The following is a 12,639-nucleotide window of genomic DNA, read 5'->3' as shown; positions in this document are numbered from 1 at the left end:
CAGGGGAGGGGGAAAGGAGAACCGAGCCATCAGGAATTCAGACCTCATTTCCCAAGGCCACCCAAGACAGGGTTGGGGGAAAAACTAGGGGGCTTTTCAGCAGGAGGTTTTCTAAGAAAGGTGCTTTCTTTAAATTATGTGGGACTGCGGGTAGGTGCACGGGAAGGCTGGGCGTAGTCAAGAGGGTGACAGCAAGGTTCTGGGGGGCTGCTTCCAAAATGACAAGTTGAGAAGACAGAACAGTTCTCCTGTGGAATCAGCTGAGGACAGCGGACAGGACATACCAAGCAACGACAGACAATAGGACCCGAGAGACACAGGACACGCAGGACCAGTAAGGAAAAAGGACTGATCCCTCTCCATCTTGAGCGACCTGGTCAATAACACAGCCCCATCCCAAAGCACAAAATGAAGGTACTGGAAGGTTGAGCCCCCAGAAGGCAAAGCATCCATCAAAGCCTTCCTGGGAGTTACGTTCCTGGAAGACGATTCAATTCTGCTTATACCTGCAAGGGGTATGGACTGGGTCCCAAAAAAATATTCTAGATCATGGAACCTAGAAAGTGGAGCAGCCCTGGCAGTGTCTGAAGGTATGCTGACCCACTGCCTCCCTAGACCCATGTACCTATAGCCCTAAGAGCCTGGCCGGAGACCTGGTCCACTTCAGTGAGGCATCTGCCATCAGGACTGACCATAAACCAACGAAGCTTGTAGGGCAGAGGCTGTAAGGTCCATTTTCCTCCCTTGCAGCCCAGCACAAATGCCTCTCCACTATTTGCTTCTCCACAAAGTAAGAACAGTTGGTTTCAAACAGACCAGGAGGAGCACAGAAGAATGCACCATTAAATCCACAATTCAACTCACCTTTTCTTTGCTGCCCCTCTCTAGGGATCCAATTCCCAGTTAAGAGCTGATGCCCCAGCTTCCCTGCCAGGATGAAGGACACAGTGTCCCGAAGCTGCAAGAACTCACAGGAAGAAAATCCGTCCCTACAGGTCAGCAAAACATCAAGCATGACAACTGGCCATGGGTCCATCACGCCCCAGAATGACCCATGGAGGGGAGCTCAAGGTATCAATGTCCAAGAGGCCAGGCAACTGAGGGAAGTCAGTTTTGCACTGGGACAGAGATACTGTGGCCAAAAGGCCAAGGCCAGGCCCACCTGTAAATGACTGTCCAGATCATCAGCTGGTCTTATTTCTGACTCTACACATCCGGCCATTGGCTCCCTCAATGGTGGTTTTGGTATCACTCTATTTTAACTCCCGGACATGACACAGGAAGGAGAATCCCTCTCAGGTGTAAGACCTGGCAAGGAGCAGAACAGTTCTTCCAGCCCCAAGAATGCGGAGGGCCCGGGACGGGCAACTCCAAACTTCAGGATACGGAGTAAAGTCAAGGCACCAGAATTGCTCATTGCCTTGGACTTCCCCCAAGGATGCTCACTGCCTTGGACTTCCTCCAAGGACAAGGGCTTTGCAGGGGATCGGATAACTTCCCACCGCAAGGAACCTGCCTGTTGAGGGGCCTGCTGAAGTACTTGAGGATTCACCACACAGGGCCAACCCATTTGATGGGTACTTGAGGGAAAGAGAGATTCACGAGGGTAGCAGGCGCCTTGAAGGTAAAATTCACCAAGCTTCCTCTTCCAACACGCTGAAGCCGCTTTTCCCACCCACAATAAGATTCTGGACCTAAAATCGAAAATCCTAGGAGATTTAATTTAAGCCTTGGGCACCGCAGTAGTTGAGAACGATCATTTACATTTTACCTGGCCTGAGGGTAAACCTCTTCCAAACGAAATCTGAAATGGTTTCACTTGGCTGAGAAGCAGATATCCAGAGGACATCAAGGCCCCCAGCATTGTCCTTGCTTACTTCCACGGCAGCCCCTTCTCCCCTCTTTCCTTCAAGCCGTTATCCACGAAACCCTGTTCAGAACGCATCATCCCATCCTCCCGCAGCTGTTTCTGTTTTATTATTATTATTATTATTTTTTACCATGGCACCATCAAGTGAGATGATGAAGGGGGACTGCTTTGAGAAAAGAAAGCCCCTTTGACGGTGAGCCATCATTACTATTGAGACAACAAGCCTGTTGAGGGAAGAACCAAGCCTCTCCTCCCTTAGAGTCTCTTCAGTATCCTTGTTGTACAGTGACCTTTTTTTTTTTAAGATTTTATTTATTTGACAGACAGAGATCACAAGTAGGCAGAGAGGCAGGCAGAGAGAAAGAAGGAAGCAGGCTCCCTGCTGAGCAGAGAGCCTAATGCGGGCTGGATCCCAGGACCCTGGGATCATGACCTGAGCCACCCAAGGGCCCCTGTTGTACAGTAACCTTTACAGTTTTGTAAAGGACTTTCACACATAACATTTTATCTTCCCAGTGACCCAGGAGTGAGGTAGAACTTTATCCAAGGTCATAGATTAAAAAAAAAAAAAGGCAAAGGCAAAACCAGAACTTGAACCCAGGTCTACTGAGGCCCGTTGGAGGCCCCCCGAATCTCACCAGGTGTATCAGCTCAGGAAAACAGCAGGTCCCTGGAAGCACCCGAATTCTACCAGCCCTCACCTCAGCTGGGGATATCACGAAGCTATATGCAGCTATTCGATCCCATTAGTCATTTTACAAGTGGGAAAATAGAAGCAGGAAATCTTAAAAAAAAAAGAAAAAAAAAAGCAATTTCCCAAAGCAGCTGGTAACAGGGGTTTAGGGTTCAGGACTAGTTTCCACTGGGTACTTCAGAATCTCAGTCCCTGCATTCCTCTCCCCGCCTCCCCCTCCCCACCTCAGTCCCACATCTGGCCCTAGCAGACCCTGTGTTCCCTGGGGAGCTGACCTCACCTCTGGCCTCCCAGACAGGTGGAAAGCTGGAACAACCGGCCTCCCCTCCCCCACACGCAGCCAGGCCTCTGACTTTAAATGAAAGGAGCTCGTATTACCAAGCAACTGTTGTTTATGCTCAGCTGTTCAGGCTCCCTTTTCCTGCAGACACAAGACACCCAGCACCTGTCTATTACTTCTGCAGACCCACTAACTACAGTCTGGTTTGCAGCCAGACTTTGGGAGGGAGCCTAACTGAACGATACAGGAATGTACCGTGAAGCTACATTTCTCCTGGGGGCACATCCAAGTGAGTGTGAGCTACAAGGGGCAGGTCCCCCACGAACGCCCATCCCACCTGCCGCAGGGTTGCCAAGGATAGGCAATCCCAAGAGCCAAGGCAGGACTGCCCCCTCCAACACAGCTGCCACACACGCCAGAAAGTCCTCGCCCTCCAGCTTAGGATGTGGGGTCTGTCTCCTGCACAACATGAGAATAAGCAAACCCCAGGGCTCGCCCACGCAGAAAGGGAAGCAAGCAGCAGGCCTCCAAGGAGTGGACCTCGTTACTACAGGAGAAGCTGGAAATCTGACAGAAGTGTGAAGGGTGCTGCCGCACAGGGTTATTACCTGTCTTCAAATACAAAGTGATGGGTGGCAGACCTCACTTTCTAGCTCTCCTTCTGCGGCTGAGCAAGAGGAGGGGGGTGTAGGGCTCCGTGCAGGGGATTCAGGTTGGATGATAAGCATCTACTGAGGCTAAATCCAGTTAGGGACGGGAATGTATGACCCAGGATGGATAGCCTGGCTTTCTCTGAACATCTCAGGTAACTGGAGCTCAGTGGGAGACAGCAGCAGGAAAGTGATGACGTCTTTTTTTTTTTTTCCAATTTATTTATTTTCAGAAAAACAGTATTCATTATTTTTTCACCACACCCAGTGCTCCATGCAAGCCTTGCCCTCTATAATACCCACCACCTGGTACCCCAACCTCCCACCCAAGTGATGACGTCTTAAAGGCCCAGTCCCCACCCCATCGCCAGGGGTCTGTAAGGCCCCAAATTCTCTCTTTTTTTTAAAAAAAGCATAAAACTAAATCCATCTGAACAGATGCGCGTCTGGCCCCAGGCATCTTGATGACTGGATACTAAACACCTTCCTGAAACCTACAAACCGCTTTTGTATCTTGCATGGTGAAACAGAAAATCGGGGAGTAATCAGTAGGGTGGGAATGGGACCAGGAGCCAGGAGTGGGCAGACAGGAGCAAGAGAAAGGACTGGAAAGAACAGGCGTCAACCCCTCCTAGTATCTCAGTTCTGTTCCTTTTACTAATCCCTACCTCATTTCCCCGTGAAGGCACGAGCTACTGAAGTAGTCAGAGGAGACCGCAGGGGATCTGTGTGGTCAGGGGAGGGCAGAGCCTGCTGGCTGAACGAACAGTCTCACTAAAACCACAGCTGACCAGCCACTTCGTGCAGCATCTCCTGAGGAAAGGAAGAAAATGCCACAAGAGTTGTATGGAGTCTAGTTGCCGAGGACAGAGCGCTGGCGAGGCCTCTCAGCCACGGGGAATGCACACAGCGCTTCCGCTAGCCTTTGGCAGGGGCCAGGGTGAACAATGACGTCACCTCGGGAGAAGGACTGTCACCAGATAAGCCTCCCTGGTTTAATTGCTCATCAAAAGGCTTAGGAGTCAAAGAAGAATATTTTGCACAACAACATTTGGCTGGCCCGTGTTCTTGACACCAGGATACCAAGGCAAAGACATCATCTCTTGTCCTCTAAGCCTTACAAGGACAGTCTGTGTGCAAACCAAGGCCGGAAGAAACTTCCTGACGTCACCCTGTCTCCTTGCTGTCCTTGCAGGTGGTATGATCTGGGGATTCCACTACTTTCCTTGGAGGCATCAAAAACTATTGGCAATATAACATAGTGATTAAGTGCACAGGCCCAAGGCGTGCGATCTCAGCTTTAGACCCCATTTCCGCACTGACTAGCTCTTTGATTCGGGGGTAAGTTACTTAGTTTCTCTGTCTCGGCTTCCTCACCTGCAAAATCAAGGTAATTGATAGCATCTCCCTCCTGGGTTGTGAGCACCGGAACAGTCTAGGACACCCAGAACAGTGCTTGGCCCACCGAAGTGGTCTATAAATGTTAGTCTTTGTTATGCTGAATTAAGTCCCCTTATAAAGCCCATGTGAGGAAGTGTGTTGACCTTCCACTCAGTTTAAGTACTTGTTAAGTACTTGTTAAGCTAGTACTTGTTAAGCTAGAGCACTATGTGAGGTTCCTTACTTAGTGCCAGGAATACAGCAAGACAAGTAAGACATGGCTTGTGCAGAGCAAGGCCAAGTTAACTTCATGCAAAATCTAAGTGCAAACAAGGTAGGAGTGGGAGGATTGATAAATTCTAACTAGAGGGAAAGAGGTGGTCCAGGCAGGCTCTGTGGAGGTATTGGTACTTGAGGCGAAGTATGAATTCCAACAGGAAAGAAGAATAGGACATTCTGGGATAAAGAAACAGTGTAGTGGGGGCACCTGGGTGGCTCAGTGGATTAAAGCCTCTGCCTTCAGCTCAGGTCATGATCTCAGGGTCCTGGGATTGAGCCCTGCATCAAGGGCTCTCTGCTCAGCAGGGAGCCTGCCGCCTCCTCTCTCCTCTCTCTCTGCCTGTCTCTCTGCCCACTTGTGATCTCTGTCTGTCAAATAAATAAATAAAATCTTTAAAAGAAAGAAAGAAAGAAAGAGTTGTAGTGAAGGCACTGAGGAGTCAAAACTCATGAAGGGTTTTTGATGATAGGGAGAGATAAAGTCAGGGCATATGGTAGGACATAGAAAAGATGAGGACAAATAAGAACCAGGATGGTAAGTGTTCAATGTGTAGATTTTATTCTTTAAATAAAGAAATGCTCTTCAAGTTTTTTTTGTGGGGGGAGTGCTATTATCTACCTGTATTTGAGGCACATCCATTCTAGTGACTAGGACATACATACTGGAGGAACAAAATATGGTTACACAGAGGCCATCGGGAGATTACGGTCAACATTCCACATTTTCAGAATATCAACTATAGGCTCAGCAAATCATTCAGGTAAAAGATGGGGGAAAGTCGGAAATAGGACAGGAAAAAAATGTGGAATACGAAGAGGAGCAAGGAAAAGAAGAGTCCTATGAAGATCTATTCAGAGACACAGATGGGAAGAAAACCAAGAATGAGGGATGATTCGGAAGTCCGGAAAGGAGCCAACGTTTACTGAATGCCTGCTGCGAACCAGGCACTGGGCTAAGTGTTTACGCACAAAATCCCATCTCACTGTCCCAGTCACCCTGAGAAACAGATATCAAAACACTAGTTTTAGGATAATGAGAGACTTTATTTTTTTAAAGGTTTTATTTTTTTGAGAGAGAAACAGTGAGAGAGAACATGAGAGGGGAGAAGTTCAGAGGGAGAAGCAGACTCCCCGTGGAGCAGGGAGCCTGATTCAAGACTTGATCCTGGGACTCTGGCATCATGACCTGAGCCAAAGGCAGTTGCTCAACCAACTGAGCCATCAAGGCACCCAGGATGATGAGGGGTTGTAAAAGGTGACTTGTCCACGTTCACACAGCTAGCAAGGGGAAGATGGGCACATATTTCACTAGGTTCTCTTTACTTTAAAACTCGTGCTTTTTCAATTACATCACATTTGAGAAAAATAAATGATGCCAAACGCCATAATGAAGTCAGGCAGGAGGAAGATGGAGATGATTCCATTAGATTTTGTAATTGGGTCACTGAAGACCTCCAAGAGAACTGCAGTGGAGGGACAAGAGAGGAAAGGCTATGGTCAGAAGTTCAAGAGCAAGCAGAGAAGGAATCCAGGCTGCAAGGTTATACCACGTCTTCCAGGAATTAGGCAGTTTAAAGAGTGAGTGACATCTGTTTTTTGTTTGTTTGTTTTTAATATTTTATTTACTCATTTGTCAGAGAGAGGGAGCTCAGCAGGGGGAGAAGCAGGATCCCCACTGAGCGGGGAGCCCGACGAGGGACTCCATCCCAGCACCCTGGGATCATGACCTGAGCCAAAGGCAGACGCATAACCAGCTGAGCCACCCAGACATCCCTCTATATTTTTTAATGACTTTTTAATTTTTTTTTTAATTTTTTGAGAGAGCAAGGTCAAGAAGAGAGAGGGGCAGAGTGAGAGAGGAGAGAGAAACTCAAGCACTCCATGCTGACTGTGGAGCCCGATGCAAGGCTCAATCTCACGCCCTGAGATCACAGCCTGAGCCAAAATCAAGGGTCGGACACTTGTCTAACTGACTGAGTCACCTAGGTGCCCTGAAATCTATTCATTTTTAAATAGTCATTGAGCATCTCCTGTTTTAAACACTCCTCTAGGACCTACAGCTGGGCTGTGAAAAGCAGTGCGTGTGTTTGTGAGAGGGAGAGAGGTGGGGTGGGGTCACATAGGGCGTTGGGATAGCAAGTTTTCTCCTTTTAATTTGTATTTGTGTTTTCTTGTTGGTAGATGTTATGTTTAGGGGAACAAAACGTGACCACGATTATGCCATTTAAAACGGAGTTCTGCCTGTATCTGCGAAGAAAACTGAAGCTTGGTTGTGTACCTGGTAATCTAGCAAATCAATCAAAAAGTACTTAATATGCTGAAACTCTAAGCATACCATAATATTAGGCACAGTGAAAGGATTCTTTAAAGTTTCTGAGAAACTATTCATTTATTCCTAAAATAATTTTGAATGCCTATCAAACATGACCCTGGCCTTTGTTGCTTCGAACCTTGGAAGGGGAGGGGAGAACAGAAAACCAATCCAAGAACTACAATTTGGGAAGAAAACACTTGAGTGGAGGCATGTGTCTAATGCTGTGTGAGCCCAGAGGAGAGAGATTTGATCCAGAAAGATCTTCATGGAGGAGACAGTGCCTACCCAAGGTTGAAGGTCAGCAGAGGACTTTTCCACATAGAGGAAGGAAGTATGCTTCTAGACAGATGGGCCACACGTGCAAAGGCACTGAGGTATAAAAGAGAGTATGGTATATATATATATATCTTTTAAAATTTATTTATTTATTTATCTATTCGTGTGTGTGTGTGTGTGTGTGAGAGAGAGAGAGAGAGAGAAAGAGAGAGAGAGACTGAGAATGACAAGCAGATCGTGCTGAGTGTGAGTCTGACGCAGGGCTCTATCCTATGACCCAGAGTCCAGGACCTGAGCTGAAATCAACTGTGGGACGCATAAGCAACCAAGCTACCCAGGCACCCCGAGAGCACAGTATATTCTTGAAATTACAAAACAAACAAACAAACAAAACAGTTTGGGTCCTAATGTTCACTTGGGTGAGGGATGAGAGCAAGAGAGCGTATCTACTATAAATCTTCCTCCATTCACCCATTCCGACATGTTTATCAAGCACACAATGTTCTAGGTGCTGGAAAACAAGGGCGCATGAAAGGAAGTCTGTGCCCTGAAGGAGCTTATGTCCTGGGGATCACAAAATTCCAGAATGATGGAACGGAGACTTCTAAGAACTAATCCATCCCTGTATCTCCACTGTTTATTCTGATCTAGTTATTTGGAAAAGCACAAGGAGGTTACAGATTTTTACTAAAATTGCAGATCAGAAAGGCAAAGCTACACAGATAATAAATGGCTTTGCAAACAGAGACCCAGACTCAGAAGAGCTAGAAGCTTAACTCACTCAAAAAGAAGGGCTCCAAGGCTCTAGGAAATGGTGCCTTTCTATTGCTAAAGCCACCACAGAAGGCTTTTATTTCTAACAGGAACTCTGGCCATTCCACCTGCTCTAAATCAGAAAATACCCCCTTTTACAGACCAGCAAACCAAGATCCAGAGAGCTAGGAATGTTTGAGCCTTGCGCTCCACATGGCTTCCAGGGTTGAACGAAACTGTGAGAACTAATTACCTTGAGATACGAATGCCGAAATTGTAAAAATTGCTTAGCTCTGATGGGAAACAACAGCGTTTGCCAAGCATCGGGAGGATGCTAGCCTTTACATAGCATTTCACACAAAAAGTTAGAATCGTTTTGTTATGACTCAGAAAAGGAGCTGCAGGAGGCTGGGCTCACTGGAGGGTTTTCAGTGGCAGCCCCTGTAATCTGGTTTTGGACAACCATTCCCACTGGGCCGCGAGCTGTTTATCTTTCTGCAAGGAATGCATCTGGAGGGAGTAACTGTAAATAATTAATTCCTGTAAAATTCTGGGTTTACTGTGAGCTCTGGCCTTTAATGAAAGTCACACTGTCAGATGTCCCCACTTTTCAGGAATAGTCCCTTGGCTTCCCTGGCTGTTCCTAGGGACAGGCGTCCCCTGGGCTTGCTTGCATTCCCCCCTACCCTCCTTCTAAATTCCTGACCCTCTGCACCACTGCCCTCATCATTCGCTCAATTCAGTGACTGCACGGTATTTTAAATGCCTTGAAATTGGGATTCGGGGATTGGTTACACTGGGTGTAACCAGATTGGTTACGTCTAGTGTAGCTTCCCGAGTCCATGAACTAGAAAGCTCTACTCAGCTTTAAGCAATCCTAGTGTATGAAAACACAGATCTTTAAAATGTACACATCAAAATGATCATTCGTGTCATACAAATCATTTGCCTTGCAAAAGGAATCCATTACAATGGAATGTTCTCTTTTCATAGATTGTTTCTTTAGTTATGAATATTTTTATTCAATGAATAAACGAATAAGGCACACTCTATGAGGAAGCCACCTGGTGAGTAACTTAAGTGTCCAAATAAACATAAAACATGTCACTTAATGTTGAGTGACCGTTTCTTCCTATTTCCAGGAAAAGAACGAGCCCCATTTCCCATATCCTCAATCACTCCCTTGAAGTAACCTGGTACTTTTGGAAGACTGTATTAACTCCATTTGATAGCTGAAAAATGTATGAGCAATAAAGCTTTCTGAGGTGACCGAATTATAGGCATACAATAAACATGAGGTATTTAGTCCAATTGCATTAGATATGTGGTCCATCCTCCAAACTGTCCCACACAGGTTCCCAGATAAGAAACTGAGGCTCTGACAAGATAAATCTCAGACAAGGTCACAAGGCTGGAATTAAAACTGCTTTTTGCAAATCAAGCATCTTTCGGTCAGATTCTACTTTTATTACTTCGGGTATAGATTTTGGAGTTAGCCTTTTTACCTCTATGAAAAATTAAAAAACAAATCGCACTCAGAAGCCCATATACTCATCCTGCTTTTGCCTCCACACATTCTGTGTGCGATTTAATTCCCTCAGAAGCCCGCCCACGGCAAGAAGTTAATGAAATACCTTGATAGAACTAATTCCAACATGTGAACATGCAGATCTGCACAAAAGATGTAATAAAACAGTTACTCGCTTTTGGGAAGGCCTCTTAGCTTTACCCAAATAGAATTCCTTTAGGTGGGGGGGGGTTTCCCTGATTGCACTTTATTATTATTTTTTTAAGAAGATTTTATTTATTTATTTGACATAGAGAGAGAGAGAGATCACAAGTAGGCAGAGACAGAGGCAGAGAGAGAGGAAGGAAAGCAGGCTCCCTGCCTAGCAGAAAGCCTGACGTGGGGCTCGATCCCAGGACCCTGGGATCATGCCCTGAGCCGAAGGCAGAGGCTTTAACCTACTGAACCACCCAGGTGCCCCTATTATTTTTTTTAAAGATCTTATTTATTTATTTGACAGAGAGAGATAACAAGTAGGCAGAGAGGCAGGTAGAGAAAGGGAGGGGGGAGCAGGCTCCCTGCTGAGCAGAGAACCCGACGTGGGACTTGATCCCAGGACCCTGAGATCATGACCTAAGCAGAAGGCAGAGGCTTAACCCACTGAGCCACCTAGGCGCCCCTCTGACTGCACTTTAAATATCACTTGATTTATATGCAACTTTGCAACACCACCATGTAATAAAAATGTATCTGTAAAATATCAATCAATAGATTCATACGCTTTTGGTTCAAAGCAAACATATGATAACAAGGATTTGAACCAAATGCAGAATCAGTCAGGCATAGGTTACAAGTGTTTCACTGTCCTAAACATTTTCTGATTCACCTAGGATTTCTTGAGCCAGGCACGGTCTTTTCTCACTTAGGTCTCCTAAAAATCCAATGAGTTAATTGCACTTTTTTTTTTTATGTTAGTAATAAGGACACTGAGGCCCAGAGAGATTAAGAACTTGAAGTATCGGGGCGCCTGGGTGGCTCAGTGGGTTAAAGCCTCTGCCTTCGGCTCAGGTCATGATCCCAGGGTCCTGGGATCGAGCCCCACATCGGTCTCTCTGCTGAGCAGGGAGCCTGCTTCCCTTCCTCTCTCTCTGCCTGCCTCTCTGCCTACTTGTGATCTTTCTCTGTCAAATAAATAAATAAAATCTTTAAAAAAAAAAAAAAAAAGAACCTGAAGTATCAAGATGTGATTCAAACTCAGGTATTCTGAATTCAAAACCAGTGTTTTTTCCACTCCACCATATTACTCCATTTTGACTTTTTTTTTTAAAAGAATTGTTTCATTTTATTTTTTGGATATTTATTTATTTGACAGAGAGAGAGCATGCGCAAGCACAAGCAGGGGGAGTGACAGAGGGAGAGAGAGAAGCAGGCTCCCCTCTGAGCAGGGAGCCCCATGCTAGGCTCTATTCCAGAACCCTGGGATCATGACCTGAGTGGAAGGCAGATGCTTACCCAACTGAGCCACCCAGGCACCCCACCATTTCGACTTCTTGTAAAATATATTTTTTTAGCCACCATTCAAACTGGTTCTGTCATTTTTTAATGAAGTCTTTAATTTGATTTGCAATTTGGCCAACAAATTAATATTTGGGAATGCCATTCCGCCGTTTCCTTGTTTAAACCAGTCAGTTTCTATTTGTTCCCTAGCTAAAACACACCACAAAGTCAATACCGGTTTCCTTGGGAGTTCCTGTTGAATTCTAAGTATTTTTAAAAGAAATATTATCCCAATTATCAAGTGGAACTCACTTTCTAGAAATGCATGTAGTTTAAAGTTTATTTAGTAATTTCTAGACCCAACATGGGACTCAAACTCACAACCCTGAAATCAAGAGTTGCAAACTCTTCGGACTGAGCCAGACAGGCAAGAAATACTTTTTATGGCCTGTTCAGGCCGCAGAAGCAGTTTCTCATTTGCAACTCATAACATCAGCATACTGCCACTTCCTCGTTTGTACCCAAATGTCTCTAATGCCTCTTACCTGTTAAAAAGTCTACCTGTAGATCTGAGGCGAGTCGACAGAGTTCTCCAAGTGCTGGTGCCTAGAGGTTCTACAATAGGATTGTCTCCACAATGCTCCTATCTCCTCCAGGTACAAAGAGGAGACCGTGGGTCTCTTACGACGAATGGGGCAGCCCGAGGCTCCACTAAATTGGCTGGCTAACGTCCAGGAGCTTTCCACCCCCAGCTGAAAAGGTAGCTTACTAAAACACCTTTACAAGTCACTTTTCTGTGGTCCTCAGGTTCTAATTTAGCTTCAAGAGGTAAATCTAACTTGTTTTCAGGGTGCAGTAAGGCACTGGCTTAAATCTTGGCCAGGCAGAGCAAAGTCTCCGTTCTTGAAGGCTTGCTCACGTGATCTCCTTCTGCGCAAGTTCACCCTTGCATCCTTGGACCATGGCACCAGAACATTGAGCTCTATCTTCAGCATAATAATATCTCCCCAGCCTAACTCAAGGAACAGCCAGTCAGCACTTGTTGGTCCCACTGCCCTTCAGGCAGAGACCCGCTGGGATACCAAAATTTGGTTAGTGACCTGCCTCTTTCTCCCTCCTGTCCCTCCCCCCGTCACCAA

General features: G+C 46.1%; 1 protein-coding gene across 2 annotated transcripts in view; it reads right to left on the bottom strand.

Annotated features, from left to right (window-relative positions):
* GRAMD1B (GRAM domain containing 1B) overlaps positions 1–12,122 on the bottom strand; it is a 178,910-nt gene extending 166,788 nt beyond the window's left edge. Inside the window, exon 1 of one of the 2 annotated variants that reach the window (XM_044258082.1) lies at positions 12,046–12,122. The gene's annotated coding sequence lies outside the window, so the exon portion shown is untranslated. The remainder of the gene's footprint in view (positions 1–12,045) is intronic. The other variant, XM_044258086.1, reaches the window with a different exon arrangement.
* Positions 12,123–12,639: the final 517 nt, after the last annotated feature.

This window comes from Neovison vison, chromosome 7 (assembly GCF_020171115.1).
Source record: "Neovison vison isolate M4711 chromosome 7, ASM_NN_V1, whole genome shotgun sequence".
Taxonomy (NCBI): domain Eukaryota; kingdom Metazoa; phylum Chordata; class Mammalia; order Carnivora; family Mustelidae; genus Neogale; species Neogale vison.
Note: the sequence above shows the minus strand (reverse complement) of the source record. Positions and strands in the feature narration are given on the sequence as shown.